We start from the raw sequence: 18,770 nt of genomic DNA on the forward strand, positions 1-18,770 counted from the left end.
ACGGCAGGACCTGGTCAATGACCTGAAGAGAGCTGGGACCACAGTATCAAAGAAAACCATAAGTAACACACTACGCCGTCATGGATTAAAATCCTGCAGCGCATGCAAGGTCCCTCTGCTCAAGCCAGCGCATGTCCAGGCCCGTCTGAAGTTTGCCAATGACCATCTGGATGATCCAGAGGAGGAATGGGAGAAGGTCATGTGGTCTGATGAGACCAAAATAGAGCTTTCTGGTTTAAACTCCACTCGCCGTGTTTGGAGGAAGAAGAAGGATGAGTACAACCCCAAGAACACCATCCCAACCGTGAAGCATGGAGGTGGAAACATCATTCTTTGGGGATGCTTTTCTGCAAAGGGGACAGGACGACTGCAACGTATTGAGGGGAGGATGGATGGGGCCATGTATCGAGAGATCTTGGCCAACAACCTCCTTCCCTCAACAAGATCATTGAAGATGGGGCATGGCTGGGTCTTCCAGCATGACAACAACCCGAAACACACAGCCAGGGCAACGAAGGAGTGGCTCCGTAAGAAGCATCTCAAGGTCCTGGAGTGGCCTCGCCAGTCTCCAGACCTGAACCCAATAGAAAATCTTTGGAGGGAGCTGAAAGTTTTTGTTGCCCAGCGACAGCCCCGAAACCTGAAGCATCTGGAGAAGATCTGTATGGAGGAGTGGGCCAAAATCCCTGCTGCAGTCTGTGCAAACCTGGTTCAGAATGACAGGAAATGACAGGAAACGACACACACACATGGGGAGGGGAGGGGTGGGATGAGGGGTGATGGGTCGTTGGGGGGAGCGCACCTACCCCCCCCCCCATCCCCCCCACCCCCCTCCCTTTCCTTCATGTCTTAATCCTTTTTTTGAAATTTAAAATCAAGTAATTGTAAACAAAACAAATATAATTAATCAAAATTGCAAATATTAAATATTCATTTGCGAGAATGTATAATCTTTCCAAGCAATCTTCTTCAGATGTCTTGGGATTTCGAAACTCAGACACCATATTCTGTTTTGAAACAAAAAGTGGATAATAATTAGGTTTTATAAAGATAATTACATGGTAATATGAGTAAGCCTGGTGTTGGTTCCAAGTTCAAGCCTAGTTGACCACTGAATTAACACACCAGGAGGCCGACTCAGCCTGTCATCCTTCCAAGGCCAATAAAATGAATTCCAGTGTACTGGCAAAACCGCGTCCAAACTAATGATGCAACCAACATAAGACGACATTCCAAAGAGAGAGTGATATTAATAAAAGAATAAATAAACAAATAACTAAATAATAATTCAGAAACATTTACCTCCAGAAAATCATGTGTTGTACCAGATTGCTTCAACAGCTGATGTTGTGTGATCGAGCTGAAAAAAAAAATAATAAGTCAAGGGTATAGATGGAGAGACAGACAGAGAGAGGTAGGTAGAAAGACAGACAGAGAGATACAAAGAGACAGACAGGGAGAGATAGAGAGACAAACAGACAGGGAAAGAGACACACACACACATATATATATATATATATATATATATATATATATATATATATATATATATATATATATATGTATATATATATATATATATACACATATATATATATACACACACACACACGCATATACACACACACACACACACACACACACACACACACACACACACACACACACACACGCATACACACACACACACACACACACACACACACACACACACACACACGTCTCACCATTGGTTTAATTAATTCGAGATCAGAGGCCGTGATAAGACTTCGTATCAGTCATTATAAATGTTTTTCAATTCTCTTCTAAAATCATTGACCTCTTCAATAAGAGCATTCATTTGATGCACCTCATCGTGATATGTAAACTCCACTTCTTCCAAGGACCTGCCAGGAAAAAATATATATTTTCGCATTATCACGATTTAATTTATAATCAATTGCTTCATTGTTCAAAGAGGAAACCATACACAAACTTACCAACTCTGTAGTGAGCTGTTATCTTCATCGGAAGAGAGTGCGTCCATGTCTCAGTTTTTTTTTACCATTGGAACAAGATGGCAAAAAGATCAGAGGCCGTGATAAGACGTCGTGTCAGTCTTTAAAAATGTTTTTCAATTCTCTTCTAAGATGATTGACCTCTTCAATAAGAGCATTAATTCCATGCACCTCGTCGTGATATGTAAACTGCTCTTCTTCCAAGGACCTGCCAAGAAAAAAAAAATATCAGAATTATCACGATTTAATTTATAATCAATTGCTTCATCGTTCAGAGAGGAACCAATACACAGGCTTACCAACTTTGTGGTGAGCTGTTTTGTTCGCGGAAGAAAGATCGCTCATGTCTCAGTTGTAAAAATGAAAATCCCGTCTGGCAGAAACTTTGTCTGGCGAATCACTTATAAAGCAACGATGAAGAGATTGCTTATTCATTGGGTGTGGCCACAGGAAATGACGCTTCGGGAGAGACAGCTTGGAAAATAACTGGGAGATATATTCTCAAATTGTATGAATCATTTTTAAAACATACTTAAAATACCCTAAAATGGTTTTGATTCAAATGTTTTCAGTTCGTGTTCTGAGATAAAATATAAACACGAGACCTTGTCTCACAGAATAGTTCCTGTTTTTTTTTTCACAGCATGACTGTCCAAAAACACTTCCTCATTTTCACAGCACGACCGTGTCAAAAAAACACTTCCTCATTTTCATGGCATGAACTGAAAGCATTTGAAACAAAACTTTTTTTATGGCGTGGTTTATACACAAAAATGATTTGCAACTCGGGCGGTGGCCAGATGAGATCATTAAGAGAAGTTTATCATTTCGTAATGGCACAAAAGGGGTATCTTAAAAAATATAAAGATTCAAATGTTTTGTTTTTCAATATTTTAGATGGGGATTATTGTGCAAAGAAAATTAAACGATTGAAGGAATTTGAGAATGAACAAATCTTTATAGGTTCAATGAGTGAGCTAAACAATATGCATCGGTTATTTGATAAAGAGTGTCCCGAGGCTTAGACATTTTAGATATTTCTTTCGAATCACCTTGAACAAATCTTAATCTTATTACATGGATTATTTGAAAAAAAAGTGTCCCCAGGTTAAAAGGGGAGACAAATAAATATACCTTGGGATAAAAAGGGGGTTTATTTTTGGGGAAAAAAAAATATGAATCGCTGAAAATCCCCCATTCATTTACATGGGGAAAAGTGAGCCAGAACCAGCATATTCACCCTACTGATGCAACCAGTAGCTGCAGTTTGCACATGACAGCAAACTCGGTAACCCCTTGTGACATGCGATTGGCAGGCTCATCGGTTGCCTTTCATTTCCTGATAGCATCGTGTTGTTGGCTTGTTGCCGAAATGAAATACGCACACATACACGTACACGCACACGTACACGCACACACACGTGCACGTACATGTACAAGCACAAGTACACGTACACATACACACACACACACACACACACACACACACACACACACACACACACACACACACACACACACACACACACGCACCATTCGTTCATTGAATGTTTTTCAGTGTCATCCAGATGTTTGCTTTAAATAATTGAGCATCAAGGTGTCATTCGTTGTTTACGAGCAAATACAACCTGTCGCTTCGCTGAAGGGAGTATGGAGGGGAGGGAGGAAGGAGGGAGAGAGGAAATGAGGGAGGAGGGGGAAGAAGGCAGCGTGAGGAGAGGGGAAGAAGGCAGCGCGAGGAGAGGGGAAGAAGGCAGCGTGAGGGGAGGTTAAGCTGCGTGAGGGTAAGGGAAGGAAGCGTGAGGGGAGGGTGAGGGAAGGCAACATAAGGGGAATGAAAGCAGCGTAAGGGCAAGGGAAGGAAGCATGAGGGGAGGTTAGGAAGTGTGCCACAGCATTATTGGGGTGATAAAACGTGGTCAAAGAGCAACATTTCATTTTTAACCGCCATGTTCCATATAAAACCAGGTCGGAGCATTTAAATATTAATACCCATTCTATCGACCTGGCAAAGGCCTGCCTGCATGCATGCCCCCAACCCATAAGCATTCCTCCAACCTGCTCGCATGCAGGCACACTCAAACCACATCACATCCAACCTCCGTGTGTGCTGTTAACGTCCCTCTTCATTTTCAGCCACTGCCGAGTATTAATACATTTCAGAAACTATTAGTGTATTTATATTCATATTTTGTCATCAAAGCAGATCGCACAAAACAGGAAAAAGAAAACAGCGTCCATAATTGCCGAAAAAAAGGAACACTGTCTACTCTATCATATTGGATTGTAAAAGCAGGTAAGAGAGCATGGCATTGCACCAAATGAAGTTCCACTTTCTGCACATTCCTTAATGTTTTCTTCATTAAGTATAATCATCTGAACAGCAGAAAAAAATTAAACGTAATGTTAATTTTTATTCCGTTAGTTTTTTTTTTTAGAAATTATGATTGGTATTTTCATTAACGAAGTGATGGGTCTTATTTCTCATGGTTTTGAAAAGAACAACCAAGCAGCTTGGTGAGTGCTTGCCAAGTGGCTTAAGTACTCAAGCAAGCACTCCAATGGAACACCTGGCTTGGCAAGTGATTACCCATTGCCTTTAGCAGTAGAAACTGCTGCGAAGTTCACGTCTGGAGCTTAAATTTTGTAATTCAGCTTAGTTTAAGAGATTCTCGAGGTTATGGCATGTGCGGAAATGAAATAACACCACAAACGCTACCATCTCTGGGCGTTTTAAGCATTGCAATGTACGCAGCGATTTGCAGCTGATGATGATCAGGCATTCGATGATATGAGTGAGGAAAGTGAAAAAACATAACTATCGTTAAGAAATCGTTGCGACCTGTTCAAAGTCAGGGATGGTTGAGCAGGCCAAAAAACATGGCGGCTTCAGACCCCAGCGAGGAAACCCAAGATGGGCCTTAAGACCCCATTCAAAGCGAGGTGGCCGAGGATGCACCTGATAAAGAATATAATTAAACATGGCTGTTAATTATCTCCAAAAGGGGTGTTTTAATTCACCCAAACACCCAATTTTTACTCTCATATTCCCTTGAAGTTCCCTTTGTGTGCATGCAAAGTTTCAGGGTGCTCGGTTTGATGGTTTTGAAGTTAGTCAGGAGAGACACAAACATTTATTAGTATGGATGCCAGGAAGGTGCCAACTCAAAAGATATCCACAAACATAATTATGGTGTATGGTGAAGATGCTCCCTCATAATACAATAACAAAATGGCCAAGTGGCTTAAAGCAGGGAAGCGAGTACCTTGAAGAAGATCCCAGGTTCGGAAATCCAGCTGATATGACCAAGTCACTCCTTGGTAAAGGTTGACAAAATATCCGCAGATATTGGAGTTTCTCAAGGAAACATATTCAAGATCATCCGCCAACACTTAGGATTGACCAAGGTCTCAGCAAGCAAAATCCACTGAAACCTCAGAACTCACGATCGACAGCAACAGTTGGCATCATATTGCAAGCTTCTCAAACTCTTCAGCGCAGATCCAAGAGACTTGATCACTCATTTGGTAATTGGTGATGAAACGGTTCATCACTGGGACCCTGAAATGAAAACGGAATTAACATAATGGAAGTACAAAGAATGGGTGCCAACCAAGACCTTTTGCATCCAATCCTTAGCCAGCAAATTCACGGCCTCGATATTCTGTGATGCCAAGTGAATGCTGCTGATTGACTGTTTGCCTCACAATGGTTACAATTCCATGGGATTATCACTCCAGTCTCGTGAAAAAATTGTAAGGCCAGCAAAAATAACTGCCAAAGTTGTTAATGAATGGTGTACTCCTTCACATCAACGCTGATGTGCCACAACGTGCGTTACCCACACCACCATTTGTGATTGTAGCTTTGAGCAGCTGGAACACTCCCTCCACCCCACCCCCCATAATAGGGATAGATTAACTTTCTGTGTGCCTGGCACCAAACAAATTTGTGAGATCATATGTCTCCAGTTCTCTTTCTTTTGGTCTCTCGTTCTCCTCTAAACTAACTCTCCCAGTCTGCTTCACACTGACGCCTGGAACAGTGTGTGCAAGGGAGCGAACGCCATTGACAGTACAGTGACGTCATGCGACAGTAAATGACTGCAGTGCAGGAATAAAATATAAACTACAGCAGGACAACACCATTATGTGTAACTTAAAATATTAAAAAAAAACACCTTTCTATTTCAAACACCATGTTTTTTCAAGTACAGTCCTATATATATATATATATATATATATATATATATATATATATATATATATATATATATATATATATATATATATATATATATATATATATATATATATATATGCATTTTCTTTATTCAAACGTATCGTTATGTGTACTCTTAAAAAAATTAATTTAATTGCTATAGGCCTCTTCTGAGTGTGGGCCAGGCACGAAGGCACTGTTGGTGCCTTTGCAAACCCACCCCTGCCAATATACCTGGAACTCCATATACCTGGAACTCCCGCCATTGACTATTCCTTTCCACATTTAAAGTCTCACCTGTATCGCTGCCAATTCACTGAAGATGAGGAGCTAATTGAAATAAACCGAGATGTGACTTAAGTCTCAATCTGAAATCTATTTTACTGGTATAGGTGCAGTTTGAAGAACAAAAGCGAAACAAGTACATTGAACTCAAAGGACACTAAATTATAAAATATAAAGTTGGTGAGTCTTGGGCAATTGCAAGTGTCCCACGACTTGAACATTTTGAATGGCACTCATACATCATAACTATTGGTATAAATATCTGTCTCATCTTTGTGGAAATGTAGCCATGAATAGAACGTGAAGCAAAAAATGAAATAATGTGGAAGGGGTAGTCCCTCAAACTCAGAGACCTCACAATCTGTCACAACTTGTTTTGGGCAGACTACATCGCCAACCTGCTTCCAAGGAGGTCGATGCCTTGGTATTCTCCGCAGAACCAAGTCCATTCTGAGCTGCACGGAGCTCATTACATTGTACAAGGCCTTCATTCGAAGTACGAGTTACCCTCTGCAATTCTTAGGTGAACATTTCACCTCTATCCCTTCTTACCTCTATTCTCTCGTCTGTGGAATGATTCCAGTGCTGATATTGTCTCGTGCCCTTCCCTTCAATCCTTTAAGAGTGCTATCGTCACCTCATGCTTTCTCTGATATCCACCCCAAATCGCTTGTACTCAATTTGAGCCCCTCCAGCCCCTTTGTTATACTATCACTCATCCAATCACATGTGATATTCTTGTCTCCATGGTCTCTTTTGATCATCTATCAGTCTATAACCCTGTTGGAATGAATAACAAGTCTTGCTGGTGAATGCTAGTGTCGATCTGTGTCGATGAACAAGTAGAACAATTCATGAAATCAACAGGACATAGTTTGAAGAACGCTAAATCGACAAGGGAAGCAAGGAGAAACTGACTTATTGGGCCTTAACACTTCATTGGAGCAAAATAAAGAGAGAAAAAATATTGTTGTGGTTGACGAAATTCGCAAACCACCATTCAGGTCCCATAGGTGAGATATCTCTGTAAGTACATGTGTAGTGAGCCCCAAACCCGTTGTTTAGAGGGAATAAATGTGATTCATTCGGGCTGCGACCCTTTGAGATAGCCATTTTTCTGTTCTATCTTTATTTTGAACCAACCACGTCTCAACCGCCATCACACAACAAGCACCAACCACAACGCCACTTCACAACAACAACAACAACAACAACAACAACGCCAACAGCCATGATCTTTACCTTCACAACTCGCTCCCGCAAACATTGCATCACCGCCATTCCGAACGGCACCACGGCCATAAACCACCACTATAAACCCTCCACCACCTTCACCTCTCTCCTTCTGCGGCCATTCCCGCACCACCTGTGAGCACCGAGCATCAGGCTGTCCTGGGCTCGTACGGGACGCGCGCCGAGCCGCGAGTGCAAAATGCGGCCTTTCCGAGGAGAATTCGGATCAGGAATGCTACACGCCCACTTCTGATCCGTCCACTCAGCAAGCGCGGGGCGGTTTGGCCCCGCCTCCAGGTGCGTCTGTGTGAAATCAAGATATGCAAATTTTGGATCAGGGGAGATTCACGCCCCTTTTCCTCCGTCCAATGGGCTAGCGTGGCTCCGCCCCTGAGCTCGTTCTGATCCAGAAATTTGCATATGGGTTCTCCTGCCGGCCGAAAGCGCCGAGCGCAAGGCGAATCTGGGCAGAGTCGGTTTTGGAAGAGCGGAGAGTGGGAGAGTCGGTTTTGGAAGAGCGGAGAGTGGCAGAGTCAGTTTGGAAGAGCGGAGAGTGGCAGAAAAGGCAGAGTCGGCCTTGGAAGAGCGGAGAGTCGGCCTTGGAAGAGCGGAGAGTGTTTTGGGCAGAGTCAGTTTGGAGCGCGGAGTGGAGTCGGGAGGAGAGGGCGTCCCGGTGGTTTTCGGCAGTCGGCTGAGGAGAATTGGGGGAAGAGACCGAGGAGTTCAGGTCCGAGGCAAGGAAGACAGCGGTCGGCAACGAGGTCGCGGTGGAATCGCTCGTCACGGGACCCAAGCAAGCCAGCTATACTCTTTCCTCAGAGCATCAACAATTCCCCCCCCCCTTTTTCCCCTGCGCTGAGATGGTGCAAAAAGGGGGCCCCGTTCCCACCCCACTCCAAGCGGTGCCAACGAAACCCGCGAAGGAGCACGAAGTCGGGGCACCGCCGCGCTGCCACATTTGCGGCTCATCACAAAGACGCGGGTAGGACCCACCCGGTCTCGCGGACCTGACCGCTCTTTCAGGTCCCGCGCAAATATTGGCCCACAGGCCCCGTCTGCCCCCTTGTCTTTGAGGGTGGCCTTTTCTTTTGTTTCTATGTAAACGTGTGTGTGTGTGGCGCCAGTCTGGTGAAGTAAAACTGTTAAGTGTTGCCGTGTGTCGGTCTTAGTCGGTAGTATCTCTGCGTCATTGTTTCTTTTGTAGCATTTGATATATGTGCATTCTGTTTGGCTGTATATGTGTGCTCTCCGTGTGCCGCGGAATAAATGTGCATTATGTTGAACTGTTTTCCCATTTCGCTTCGTCTTTTCTTTAATTGAATCTCCATCTTGCTTCACGTAAAGGGTTGGTAGTGGGCTTAATACGCCCGATAATTAATCGGAACCGTCGAGGCCGACGATAACACCGCTCGGTTATCCCGATAGTACGGAACGGGTTGCTTAAGCGGCCCGTGTCCGGAGTCGACCTGCGGCGAGGTGCGATTGCCCGGTCTACCCTCCGCGTGGGTACTTAGGTAGGTCGAGTTTGGCGAACAACCCTATCCCACGCGGGGGGGCCGATTGGCACGATCGTGGTGAGGCCGAAAGGCCCACCCATGACTAGCTCCCGGGGTTAGTCCGAGAGGGTCACGACAGAATTGTCCGTCCGGTGGGCGACGTGCCGCGATTCGAGTTACGTGGCCGTTCGCACGCCGGTGGGCGCGAATTCGCAACAATATATAAATACATCCCTATTTTGCTCCAACGAAGGGTTAATATCAATGTAATGTAAAATGTGAACAGTTAAATATCTTGGCAATTTAATATTGTCTAGTTTTGTGCTCCCTAAAGATGCTGCTTGACTAAATCAACACTCCCCCCCCCCCATCCCACTTAAATTCCTCAACTCCCCTTCAACCCCTAAGTCCTCAACACCACAACCCAACCCCAAGTCCCCAACCCCAGGAACTCAACTACCCCCACCCAAAATTTCTCAAGGTTCTCCCCCACCCCCCCGTAAAGCCTCAACCCCCTCTCCCAATTCTGTCCCCTCTCTTCAAGTGTTCAACTCAGACCCCTCCAAACCCCAAGTCCTCAACCACCCCTCCAAACTCCAAGTCCTCAACATCCCCTCCAAATCCCAAGTCCTCAATATCCTCTCTAAACCCCAAGTCCTCAAACCCCCTCCCAACTCTTCGCCCCACACCCCAAACTCTCTGCCCCACCCACCTCACTCTTTGCCCCCACCCCTATAACCCCCTCCCCTCCTCTCTCCCTTTCTTACCGTTATTCACAATGGCCCCATTCCCATTCATTAAGATCAATGCTAAAATTAAACAATGATGGAAAAGCGTTTAATTCACAATCTCGCAATTATTCACTAAAAATAGGAAATAGGTTTGCCAAAATATATAAATAAAAAAAACATAGAAGGTCATTGTTAATGGAAAGATAACATACAACCGAAACTCCTCGCACAAAGGTTTTATGGTCCCTGTCCGAACAGTATAAAGAAAAAGTCGTCAGAAAGACAGACAAACAAAGAAGAAAGATGTCATTCGTGCATTGCACAACACTTGCGAAATCTATAAAACAAATTTGACCTTAAAAATAATTGGTGGTTGAATTCCATGACTAAATATGCATATCCTCTTCAAATTACAAGTCAGTCAGATGAAAATTGACAATTTCAGAAATTTGGCTTATGTCGACCTTTTGGCCGATGTTGACCTCAAAATACTTGTTCATTGAATTCAGTGACCTGATATGCAAATCCTCTAATATATCAAGTCAATGGGATGAAAGTTGAGGATTTTAGAAACTTCACCGAAGTTGTTGACATTTGGCCTATGTTGACCTCAAAAGAATTGATGGTTGAATTCAGTGACCTGAAATATAAATCCTCTTCAAATTTCAAGTCAATCGGATGAAACTCGAGGATTTTAGAAAGCTCCCCTAAGATGTTGACCTTTGGCCTCTGCTAACCATTTTGCTGAAGTTGACCTCAAAAATAATTGGTGGTTGAAATCATTGATGTGACATGCAAATATTGTTCAAATTTCTTGTCAATCGGATGAAAATTTGGGATTTTAGAAATTCGGCAAAGTTGTTGACTTTTGGCCTGTGTTGACCTTTTGACCTCATAAACAAAAGGCTTCTTCCTTATGACGAACTCTACCATGTGTTGAAGTTTCCTGAAGATCGGTTTAAAATTGGGACCTGGAGGCGATTGAGAGACAAACAGACACACGAGAAGAAGACGTCGTGCAGAGCACGATACTTGCAAAATCCATAAAACAAATTTGACCTCAAAAATAATTGCTGGTTGAATTCAATGACCAAACATGCAACTCCTCCTCAAATTTCAAGGCAATTGGATGAAAATTGAGGATTTTAGAAATCTGACCTTCGTTGTTGACGGGCCTATGTTATCTACTCTTTTGAATCATTTATCTGCACTTATTTTGTCTTTTCCTTGTTTTTTAACCAAGCCCATGTCCCCTCCCCTGAGGAGAAAAAAATATATACAAAAACTACAAAGTTTAAAATCAAAAATAATTAAATATTTTAAAAATAAATACACAAAAACACAATTTTAAAAAAATTAAAAATTTTTGCATTTTCTTCTTTGGATCTTGTGTTGATAAATTAGTGTAGTGTTGATGTCGTGTAGGCATGACGTGCTGAATGGCCTCCACCTGTGTCCGATTTCATTGTATTTTATTGCACGAGTACGTGCCCATACGTGCGTGGCCGTGCGTGCAAAAAAAAAAAAAAAATTCAAACCGCAAGCCAGAAACAACAACCACACAGGCCGTTCCTTCGCTCTCGCGTGCCCGTACGTGCGTGGCCGTACGTGCAAACCCCCAAAAAAACTTTCAAACCGCGAGCCACAAACAAATACACAGGCCGTTCCTTCGATCTCGCATGCCAGTACGTGCGTGCCCGAACGTGCAACCCCCCCCCAAAAAAAAACAACAACAACAAAAAACTTTCAAGCTACGAGCCAGAAACAACAACACAGGCCGTTCCTTCGCTCTCGTAAACGACGACTGAATTGAGGCAGTGTTTATCTATAAATGCGCATGAGAAATCGAGAAATTATTAGAATACACTTAAGTCATCACTATCCGGAAGTCGTGCGTGCCCGTGCGGAATGTTTTTTTTGTTGTTGTTTTTTTTTTTGTATACGTTGTCGAGGCTCGTGTGAGAACTAACACACAACAAACAACATGGGGGACATGAGACAAGAGAGGAGGGAGTGGGAAGGACAAAACAGTGGGGAACAGAGATATTAGGAGATCTGTGGAAAGGAGAGGGATGGGATGGGGAACATGGGGAATAGAAGATGGACATTACAGGGACTTTCAGGAAGGAAAGCAGGGAATTTGAAGGAGGTGGGCTTGGGTAGATTATCGGGGGTAGAAAAGATCGAGGATTTGGATGGGGGATGATAAGAGGTGGTGGTGAACAGCTGCTTTGAAGGCCTGGAGGGAAGAATGGGAATGAATAGAGTGAGGGAGTTTATTCCAAAGGTGGGAAAAAAATAGGAATGAAAGAGTGAAGGTGAGCAGTGATTCGTGATTTTGGTAGTTTTACCAGAAGGGGGTTGTTGGACCTTCAGCGCCCTGCAGAAATGTGGTGGGGACAAATCGCAGCGAGAGCTGGGGGTCGAGGCTGGAGAGGAGACGGTAGAAGACAGAAAGACCACCGACCAACCTGCGGTGAAGGAGTGAGAGGCCCAAAGACTCAGCCTCATTGCGGGAGATGCCAATGATCCGAAATGCCTTGGTTTCTACAGTGTGAAGCCGAGAAAGGTGGGAGGCAGGAGCACCAGCCCAGAGGGGAGAGCAGTACTCCATCAGACTGCGGACAAAAGCTTTGTAAGTGGTCAGGAGCTCAGGTGGGCCGAGGAAGGACTTTGCACGACGGAGGATTCCCAGTCGGCGACTGGCTTTGGAGGCAAGGTTTGAAATGTGGCTTCCCAGGAAAGGTCATGGCAGATAGTGAGACCCAGAAGCTTGAAAGAAAGGACTTCTTCCAGAGGATTGTTGAGAAAGTGGATGGGGAGATTTTCTCAACGGTCCTTTCGAAGAGACATAGTGAGAGTGTGAGATTTGTCCAGATTGAAAGACATGTTCCACGTGTTGGACCAGTTTGTGATTTTATCCAGATGAGCAGTGAGCGAAAAAGCTGCTGCTTGCCGGTCTGAGGGATGAGCGATGGTACGGCAGAGGGTGGAGTCATCAGCAAACAGATATAGAGGATTTTCCAGAGAGTCGGAGTGATCATTGATGAAAACCAGAAAAAGAACAGGGCCCAGAACGCTACCTTGAGGAACTCCAGCCTGGACAGGAAGAGGGGATGAAAGAACGCCATTTAGGGCCACATGGTGACTGCGACAGGAGAGGAAGTCTGCAAGCCATGAGTGGAGATGGAAGACCATAGGATAGGAAGCCTTGAATACCATAGGAAGATAGTATGGTGAGCAGGGCAGGGTGCCAGACTGTCAAAAGCACGTGATATGTCCAGGTATACGGCTCGGATTTCCTGTCTGGCATTGAGGGCTTCCATCCATTGTTGGGAGAGCAGAAGCAGCATATCCAGGGTAGAGTGACCTGGTCTGAAACCAAATTGATGATCAGAAATCAAGCCATTGGAGAAGAGGAAGGATTTGATGTCTGAAGCGACGATGGATTCCATAACCTTGCTGATGATTGGGAGAAGGCTGATTGGTCTGTAGTTGCAGGGATCTGTTTTTGCACCTTTTTTTGTGCAGGGCAGTGATGTTTGCTGATTTCCAAGCAGATGGCAGATGACCTTGAGCAAATGAGAGGGTGACGAGAACAGAGAGAGGGTGAGAAAGAGCAGAAGAGCAGGCTTTGAGGACACGTGGGTTGAAGCCGTCTGGACCGGTTGCAGAATCTGAGTTGAGGTTTGACAGCAAGCTCTCCACCTTGTCAGGAGAAAAGGACACAGAGTCCAGGGACAGCTGGGTGCGACTGGGTAAGGTGGGTAGAGAAAGTGATGGGTTTTGGACACAAGATTTAGCTGCAAACACCGAGTTTTGGCATTCAGCTTTTTCACGTGCGGTATCAGCAGTGTGGCCTTTTGAGGTAAGGGAGGGGATGGAGGGGGAACAGACACCAGAAACAGATTTGATTAGATGCCACCAGGAGTTTGAGGAGGGAGAGAGGTTTGAGAGTTCAGACTTGAGATGAGAAAGATGTTGTTTTCTGGCTCTCCTGAGGGTAGATACACACTTGTTCCGAGCTTTATGGAAGGAACTGAGATTGCCCTCAGTTGGGTTTGCTTTTCATGAGGCAAAGGCAAGTTGTTTCAGGACAACTGCCTCACCACAAGCTTCAGCGAACTTAGGGCGGGAGGAAGGGTAGGACAACTGAAGACGAGAGGGGATACATCTGTGCATGAGGGAGAGCAAGTTTCTTTGAAAGCATTCCCAGGATGAGTTGTTGTTGGAGAAAGTAGTGATAGGAGACCACTCTATAAGTTTGAGGGCTGCTTGGAGACCCTGCCAGTCGGCTTGAGTGAAATGCCAGACTCGACGGCGGTGAGGTGGTTCTCTGATAACAGCCAGGGAGATGTCCACTTTGACAAGGACGTGGTTAGAAGAACCGATTGGAGTGGAGGAAGAGCAGCAGATATTGTCAGGGAAGTTTGTCAAAATCAGATCCAGAAGAGATGGAGTACCATTGGTTGAGATCCGGGTAGGCAAGTTGACCAATTGAGTCAGTCCCAATGAGTCGCAGAAAGCTTTTGCTGAGGTGCCATGACAGGTGAGAGAGGTACCCACACCTAACCAACTGGCATGATGACAATTGAAGTCGCCACATATGAGGAAGAGAGAGTTTGGATGAGAAGATAGAAGTTGGTCCATGTTTTGGGATAGTGAGGTGTAGATAGAGTCATCACTGTTAGGTGGATGGTACAGTACACATATAAACATGAGGTTGGAGTGGAGGGGAAGCCATAGCCAGAGGTATACCTGGGGGTGTGGGGGAGTGAGGGCAGTGCATGGAGAGTGAGGAATAGAGTCTTTGATGAAGAGAGAAACACCTCCACCAGAACGAGGCTCAGGTCTGTCATACTGGAGGAGGGAGTAACCAGGGAGAGATACTTGGGAGTCAGACACGTCTTGGGGGAGGAAAGTTTCTGTTTGGCAGATTATGTCTGGTTTGTCAGAGGCAACCTGTATGGAAAGATCTGAAAGGTTTGAGCGAAGGCCCCGGATATTTGAGGTCCACACTTTTAATGAAGAGGGACGGGAGGAGGCTTTGGGTGCAGGGGGTGGGGGAGGGGGAGGATAGGACAAGGGACGAGGGGGGTCGGTAAGGAGGGTTGTTGAAGGCGTGTGGGGATTGCAGAATAGCTAGTGGAGGGGGCCGGATGAGGAGGAGTAAAGGCTCTGTGGTACTGGGGGAGATGGGGGACAAGAGAGGGGAAGAAGGCAGTTGAGGATTTGAGGAGGTGGAGCGAAGAGAAGGAGGTGAGAGGGCAGTGGAAGGAGGCAGCTTTGTGGATGAGATGGGGGACAAATTTGAGAAGGATAAGTGAGGGGATGAATGGAGGGAGAAAGGTGAGGGGGGAGTTTTTGAGAGAGGTGAGAAGGAGGCTTGGAGGGAGAAGAGTGTGATGGTTGCTTTGAGAGTGAGGGGTGAGAGGGGTGAGTTGGCACTAAAGTTGGAAAAAAAGAATGGTTGATGGAAAGCAAACATTCATCGCAAACTGGGGTTTTTTTAAGTTTTATGTCAGAGATGCGATTTAACACAATTCTTGATGGATGCAATAAAGGCGAATCCAGAGAATGGAGAGAAGAAACGCTGTAACAGTTGGATTTTTTCGGCAAGGTATGAAGGAAAGGTCGAATTGAGAGCAGTCTGTTTAAATTGTAGAAGAGTAGTGCAATATGATACAGTAAAGAGTACCACACATGTGAAAGAGGAAGATGAAGCATTATAAGAGATCGTTTTTATTAATGTTTGAGAGAGTTTTCAACAGATTAGGTCAAATAAGTGTTGTTGAGAAAATCGAGGAAGAAGAAGAAGAGAAGAAGAAGAAGAATCGAGAGTCGTGAGTGAGGAAGGAGAAAGATCGCGTTTATTTTTTGTTTGTTTTTGTTTTTGATTTAAGATAAGAAATCGAGTGATTAATTTGGAGGTATGGGGGACGTTAAGAAAGTGAGGAAGATAGAAATTGAAGGTAATGGAGAGAAAAAACAAACCACGATCGTACAGTTCGGCCTCAAGCCTCAAGGGTAGGCTTCAAGTGTATGGTATGACAAAGTCGACAAAATCTCACAAAATAGCACGATTTTTGAAACAAAACCGAACTCGGAACACACAGTAACATGTAAGTGAGAGAATAAACAGTTAAAACGGGACAGATAACGACCGGAAACTTAACTTTGAGATCGTCAGCAGAGAGCCCCGAAGGAGACCTGTTGACGTTCCAAACCCGGAACCGGAAGTGAACCCGTTCCCAACCCAGAACATGTTCACATGCATTCCACGAATTATCGCTTGCATTGAAGTAACAACTGCTGTGATACTTACACACACGGAGTTAATTAAAATCCAAATTAAAATCAAGTTTACCTCCCTGTCGTTGCTTTCCATGACATTCGCTGCCATTGACCATTGCCACTCCTACGCCACGGTAACTAAGGCACCGATCGATCCCCATGTCCGGAAGTTCGCATATCGCAGTTACGATTATTCGCAATTTTGTTTTAATGGCCAATTATTCAATGAGCGCCAACGTATTTTGCCTTTCGCAATGTCATCGCAAGGAAAAACACAAAGAGAAGAGAGAGAGAGAAAAAAAACCGTACGTGCAAAAAAAAAAACAACAAAAAAACTTTCAAACAACCACACAGTCTGTTCCTTCGCTCTCATAAACGACGACTGGATTGGGGCATTGTGTTTATCTATAAATGCGCATAAAAAAAATCGAGAAATTATTGGAATATACTAAGTCGTCACTATCCGGAAGTCCATACGTTGTAACTCGTAATGGGAAACGCAGCTGAGGTTCTCTTCCCCATCGGCCACGCCTACGCAGCAACGTGTCTTGTCATTGGTTGGTAAATAAATGGCCATAACTTGGGAAGCACTTGTCCGATTAATATCAAACGTTGAAAAGGCACATTCTCAGATCCCCAGCAATATACCTGGCAAGTTTCAATTAGATCGGACCAGTGGTCATCAACACACACACACACACACACACACACACACACACACACACACACACACACACACACACACACACACACACACACACACACACACACACACACACACACACACACACACACACACACACACACACACACACACAGCTGGAATTATAGATCGATAAATGCCAAAATCATCTTCTTCTTCTTCTTCTTCACACTGCACTCGGAAGTCGACCGCGGTATTCGTATTGTTATTACGGGTTACGTATTGTTTTTACAATTGAACTCAACGGGCGAATAATTTTAGATTTTCCATAAATGTGCTGATAGTCGATCAATCCTTGGCAGTTGTACTATTGTATAGTACAGTAAGCTCATCCATCACGATTGAGAGAGGATGACATGCTGTGTCCGTGCTGTTGTGTCGTGTCATGCGGTGCTGTATTCCCCATGATTAAGCTGAAGAAACAACTGTCGCTTTTACTGTTGTACAATCTCTGCCGAGCTACTCGCACATGTGCCCGGACAATTTGCGTTATGGCACAGGACAAATGGTGTCCCGGGAAAGTGTTCAATGGGTCGATCTCGTAACAGACAGGACACCTAGTCAGCCTGCGACGATGGGACAAAGCATTTGTCGCCCATTTTGTCCGTGGTGTCTGAGGAGCTCTCCTGCTTCTCCCACTTCTCAGTACCCCACCCTCGCACCCGGGCAATGGCGGGTAACCCTGCTAGTATCAAATAATGCCCTTCCGACCTGATAAATGCATCATGGCAGCTGCTCCCACTTCTCAGTACCCCACCCTCGCACCCGGGCAATGACGGGTAACCCTGCTCGTATTTAATAAAGCCCTTCCGACCTGATAAATGCATCATGGCATTAAACGCCATGAGAGCATGGTACCACTTGGCTTCCTGCCTGGATAGCTTCAGCAGGGCACACTTAAGTCTATTTTAAAGACAGAGGATTGAAGGTCACAAATAAAGGATTGTGGAGTCATCGACCATGGTTTCACCCTTATTAGAGCTCATCAGGTCGACACCAAATAATCATATACATGTGACCATTCAACCAAGTCAGCTTAATACTGCAGTCAACCTCCTATCTTGGTAAAGCAGTAAAGCACAGTTCGCGTCCCATAACAGCTAAAACTGCGTGATCCGTGAGCAGTAATGTCCGTCTACCACACGAGAACATTACCTCTGCTTTACTGCCTCGCCAGCCAGGAGGTGAGCTTGTGGTCGAGAGTAACAATAAACTAAAATAAAGCCCTTCTGACCAGATAAATGCATCATGGCATAAAACGCATGCCCTCATGGATGGAACAAGTGTATTATATCGTTGGGGCTTTTTGTGATTTTATTGACTTACATGCCTGAATAATTTTTCTATTTGCCAAATTGAAACTTACACAGCTTATTTGTATGTATGTGTAGTATGTGTCTGTAAAATTTGGTCAAAACTAGTCAAAGGTCAAGGTCAAGACTATCCAAAACATGTAAAACACCCATGAGGCCACAGTTATAAAATGCATCGGCCAAATTTTTGATGCACATTATTCAATCTTGTAAAACATTTGATGGGTGAAACTTTCAAAATTGCTGTTTCCATAGCAACTATTCTTTGTTTGCCTTTCACAAGTATCATGCACAGCATGACATCTTTCGTGTTTATGTCTTGATTTGCTTCGACTAAAGGCTAGTACAGAACTTGAAACATCACCTTCACTTTGCTTACAACCATTATCAGCACATCTTTGCCAACATTCAGTTGAATAAAAACCAATAATTTACCCACAAGTAATTTGATAGATTTACTCTTTGAGAGGTGTATCATGCTGAGTTGAAGCTTTTG

General features: G+C 44.4%; 1 long non-coding RNA gene across 1 annotated transcript; it reads right to left on the bottom strand.

The window, feature by feature from the left end:
• Nucleotides 1-852: 852 nt before the first annotated feature.
• Nucleotides 853-3,010, bottom strand: LOC147030401 (uncharacterized). Its single transcript, XR_015055773.1, has 3 exons — nt 1,980-3,010; nt 1,728-1,886; nt 853-1,360 (listed from the first exon to the last, which is right to left on the bottom strand). It is a non-coding gene; the product is annotated as an uncharacterized LOC147030401 (long non-coding RNA).
• Nucleotides 3,011-18,770: the final 15,760 nt, after the last annotated feature.

This window comes from Eptatretus burgeri, chromosome 3 (genome assembly GCF_056783735.1).
Source record: "Eptatretus burgeri isolate ZD-2024b chromosome 3, Ebu_testis_v1, whole genome shotgun sequence".
NCBI lineage: Eukaryota > Metazoa > Chordata > Myxini > Myxiniformes > Myxinidae > Eptatretus > Eptatretus burgeri.